The 4,934-nt window shown below is 43.8% G+C and overlaps 1 protein-coding gene and 1 pseudogene across 5 annotated transcripts in view; one reads left to right on the top strand and one right to left on the bottom strand.

The window, feature by feature from the left end:
• The window catches only part of BCL9 (BCL9 transcription coactivator), a 115,242-nt gene that overhangs the window by 81,556 nt on the left and 28,752 nt on the right, over nucleotides 1-4,934 (top strand). The gene's annotated exons all lie outside the window — the stretch shown is intronic.
• LOC102476794 (malate dehydrogenase, cytoplasmic-like) overlaps nucleotides 1-4,934 on the bottom strand; it is a 46,103-nt pseudogene that overhangs the window by 29,319 nt on the left and 11,850 nt on the right.

Here is a 4,934-nt window from a genome sequence, read left to right as displayed (position 1 = left end):
AATAACGCCAAGAAGGCAGCGTGGCTGGTGAGAGTAACCTAGATGCAAGCATGGAGATTAGGTCTAACACTTGCTTCCGTAGCAATTCCAGAGACCCTGGGAGGAAGCTGAGGGTGTGAAATGGGAAGGGTCCAGCAGGAGTCGAGAAAAATAAAAGTGGTATATCCTGAAGGACAAAATTCCTAGGGAAATGTCTAGGAGGAGGAGAAATTGAAATAAGCTAGTATAAATACCCAGAATTACTGTTGAGAAAGTGGTTACAAGTTAGAAATGAAATAATAAATTAGTGGACGTTGAGAAAGACAAGGTAAATGGCACTATAAGGACATACGTGAAGAACTGGTAAGAGAATGGGGGAAGAAATGGGTGGAGCACATGGAACACTTAGGTTTTCTCTGGTTAAGTCGTGATGAACTGTAGTTAAGTTGGAGATGTGAGGAAGGGGGTGAGCATTGACATGTCAATCAGTTAGGGCTCAAGAAATGGCAGGCTGAATGCTACAAAACTTGAATTTTAGAAGGCAGAATACAGAGGATAAGAGATACAACTGTATCTGTTTGAGTGTGAAAATAAAGGGGAAACATTGGTGGTGCCTTTTTTTAAATAATTATTTTTATTGAACTTTGTTATTATTACTATTTTATTTGACCGGTGAGAGACAGAGAGAGAGGGAAAGTGAGAAAACAAGCCACCTGTTTCAGGACACAAACCACAGTCGGCCATCTGGGAGTCCAGTGCCTTTAAATACCACATCACCTCCTGACCCCCGCTATTTTTTTTTTCTTTAGCGTTTTTTTTGCTATAGGGTACATGTGCTTGTCAAAGAGAGATAGAAACAGTGAGATGGGAAATATCTCTCCCCGCAGGAAAGATGGCCATGCCACAATCCTTTCTCCCCCATTGTCCTCCTGGGATTTGGGACGCGCATACACACACATAGCCATCCAGCATGATTTTTAAGCCACCAGGTCTGGAACTAAAACCACAGTTGGCCATGTGGGAGTGCAGCTCTTTAACCACACCACCTGATGGCCTGGTGGTGCCTTCTGAAGGGATCTGAATTCACATCACAGATCCATCAGAGTTTCACAAATATGGTGCCTTGGATTTCCAGATTGTGGAAAGCAGACATGCGGTGGTAGAATGAGACCCAGTCTCTCATCAGAGAGTCAATAGCCCCCGGACAAGCTGCAGAAGAGGAAGAGATGGGAGTATTGATTTCTCCCTTACAAAAGAGACAATTAGCCCTAAAATTTCCAAGCAGGGGTGACTTCAATGGACTGGTGAAAGTAAGGGTAGGGAGATTTGTTTCTCCTTCATGGGCAATCTAAAGAAGAAATAATTTTCTATATGTTATTGCAGCATTGGAGCAGAAACACTGTTAAAGTCAAGAGATGCCCTTTCATCCTTACCCTTCGTGTTCACTTTTTCATGACTCTCTTGGTAGTATTCTTTTGGGAATGAAATTCACCAGTTTTGGTTTGGGCAATGAGTAGATGAATTGGTAATAAATGGCACAAGCAGCAGGAAATGTGGACACATTGAGGGCATTGATCAAGGCAAGAATTTGTTAGGGCCTTTTATAATCCTAACACCAGCTGACTGAGTGAGCATAACCTTTCTTAGACTTAATTTCATCCTTCCTAAAGTAGAACTTCATGTTCTCTTCTACAGTAATGAGAATTGTCAAGAATGAACAATCCTGGGAAGTTAGAACAGTGCTGTGGAATGTTGGACTCAAATTCCAGCCCCTAAAAAATGAGCATAATCTGAACAAATCATTAAACTTCTATGTCTTAGAATTCTCATCTGTAGGGGCCAGCAGGTGGCATGTTGGCTAAGGCACTGGACACTCGCACATGGCTGACCACCATTCAAGTGCTGGACCTGGTGGCTTGCTTGCTTTTTTTTTTTTAATAATTTTTTCATTTAACTTTATTATTATTACTATTATTATTTTAATTTAACCAGAGAGAGACAGAGTGAGAGAGAGAAGGCAAGTGAGAAAGCAAGCCACTGGGTTGAGGACTCAAACCACAGTCTGCCATGTGGGAATCCAGTGCCCTTAATCACCACTCCACCTGCCGGCCCCAATGGCTTGCTTTCTCACTTCCCCTCTCTCTCTCTTTCTCTCTGTGTGTCTCTCTCTGGCCAAATTAAAATAAGTGAATGAATAAATAAAAATTAAGATAACTACTTCGTTAAAAAAAATTCTCATTTGTAAAACAGGATGGGGTTCTTTCCAACTCTAAAATTTAGGTTTGAGTTTAGCAAGAGCTAAGGAAGCAAAAGTGCTTTTTCCCTTGATTTGAATGTGGAGTTTACAGGTAGAAAAGACTGGATGCAAACTTAAATAACACAAATGCCATGATTAGGGAAGAACTAGAAGCCAAACTCCTATTATCCGTGTTTGCAACACAGAGTGTGTTTACCATCATTATGAGAAGCAAATTTCAGTAAGTGACAAAATCAAAACCAGATTTCCTTACTGTCAGAATTCTTTGTTTTTAACAATCTTACCATTTTGGTTTTAAAAAAGATTTCTTATCGTAGGATTTCTAGAGTAGCAGTAACAATTTGAAGCTTTTATTTATGGGTTGCTTTTAAACACAATTTCATTACTATCCGTTAGGGTTGATGTGTATACAGTGTGTTAGATCCTTACATACCAAAGTAGAATTCTTTCTCAAGTGAGATGGTAATGCATGAAGTTATAAAACTCAGAGGACTAGCTAGCTATCTCTCTATAGTCAAATAAGCTACTTAATAGAGTAAATAATATTTTAAAACACATTTCTATCCTATGTGCAATGTAGGTAAACTAAAATTACTATAGAAACTGTAACCTTTTGATTTCATGACCTTAAGATGCTTAAATTCTCAATATTATTGATTTTTTTACACTATTCATTTGCATTTTTCTTCTGATTGTGTAAATAATTTTGAACTTTGACACATATTATTGCATGAGGGCTTAATGCCTAGTAAAATAAGAATTTTTTACATGTGTAAAAAACTTCTTAACACATGTATTATTATGATGATGAGTTTGTTTTTGAGCTTGGTGACCTGGTCAGTTACACCCTAGTCCGGAGTTTATTTTGGCAGGGCTTTCCCCTTATAGATACAAGCTGTGAGTCCTTTCCCTCTACAAACTGGCAATCCCAAATGGCTCTTGCATATTCCTGGCTCGGCTGTCTTTTCCTATGTCAACATCTAACATTTTCCTCCTGCCACCTTTTATAGAGATTCTTAGCTATGTTACATCAGATAATCTAGGACCAAAACTTTTTTCCAAAAAAGCATTTTAATTATTTCCTACTTGAAATTTTTCAATTGCTCTTAGATTTATATTGTTTATACTCACAGTTGCCTTTTTCCTTTGGTTAATGTATATCCTCAATCATAACAGAAGACAAAGAGAAAACATTTTGCTAGTCTTCCATGAGCTCTAAGGGAAGGAGACGTGGTATAGAAATGTACAAGGCCAGTTAAGTGTTTTAAATGATTTCAAGTGCAGTGAATCAGCCTTATCATTTAGGGCTCTCCTGTACCATCCTTTACAAGCAGCATCGTTCCTTAAAAGGTTGCCCCAAGGAAGGCTTCCTATTTTATAGACAAGGAAATTGACACCAAAATACATATCCTGGTTAAAACCATGGGTGATAGAGACAAGAGGGAAGAAAATTTATCTAGTTCTTTGGCCATGTTATCTCCATCTGTCTTCAGTGAGGATATGCAGTACGTTATAACACCGGCAGTCTTCGCTCAACTGATTTAGAAAAGCTCTGGGGCCAGGGCACGTAGTTGCAGAAGCATCTTAGGTCAGGACTCCACCAAGCACAAGCACAGAGCTGTAATGACAGGTCTGTCAGAACGGTCGGTCACAGCAGCCACAAGGGCCACACAGATGAAGCCGGAGTAGAGTAGCCCAAGTCTGAGCTTTGATTCTGCAGTTTGTGCTAACCATGATACCATCAAATCTCCTTTTGTGAAAAAGTGCGGTCTAATGGACTACCGTTTCTCTTCTTGTGGGGGGAGGGGGGGAGGACGGTGCAAGGATCCCCAGGCTTCGAGCCCTCCAGAGCTGAGGTCTTCCGAAAAATTAGGGGTGTGATGCCGCAGTGGTGAAGCGAAGCGATGCAAGGACCTGGGCAGAAGGTCCTCGCTGTGGGCACTAGGTAGGGATGCCTGAGCGGCGCTGGGCTGGGCCGGATGTACAAGGAGGGAGCCTGCATCAGCCACCACGTCTGCGGGACCCTCGGCTTTGGAGAGTGGAGGAGAGTGCTACCTCGAGAAGAGGGGCCTTCTCCCGTGGGAGAGGAGGCAGTCTGCATGGCATAGGCAGTGCAGCCTGAGGGGTGTTGAGAAGGGACCGAGAAGGGGCCGGGGCAGGGTGGGATTGTGGCGGTATCCTGAAGGTGTGAGGAGATGAACATTAAACATTGAACACTGAGATCTAGGTCGGGACCCGGGCCGCAGGGAAGAGTGAGAGAAACACAGGTTCCTTTAGCAGCTCCTAATCCGTTTCTGTCAAAGATGGCCAAATTCCACGCTGCCCTTCCCCCCTCCGCGCCTTTCGCGGTCCCCTTGCGTTGCTCCTAGTGCGGTGGGAGGTGCTGAGGAGGTCTGGGTGAGCGAGCGCGTGAGGAGGACGGTGCGGGAAAGCAGGGAGACCCTCCCTGCCGCACCTCCCGCCCCGCCAGCCCTTTGGGAGGTTCTTTTCGTTGAGAAACGACTCTACCGCTTTAAGGTGGGGAGTGGGCGTCACCTCTGGCCGGGTGACCGACTGGGAGGGGACCTGGTGGGCGTGCCCATGCAAACCAGGGGGTGGTGCCGGCGGTGGGCGGTCCCATAGTAAAATGTTGGCGGGAGGGCGGGGCCGAGGAGGCAAGGCTGCTTGGGGGCGGGGCTAGGGGCGGGGCCTCTACGGG

This window comes from Tupaia chinensis, unplaced genomic scaffold (genome assembly GCF_000334495.1).
Source record: "Tupaia chinensis unplaced genomic scaffold, TupChi_1.0 Scaffold000529_1, whole genome shotgun sequence".
NCBI lineage: Eukaryota > Metazoa > Chordata > Mammalia > Scandentia > Tupaiidae > Tupaia > Tupaia belangeri.
The sequence above is the reverse complement of the archived record's forward strand: the minus strand, read 5'-3'. Positions and strand labels throughout refer to the sequence as shown.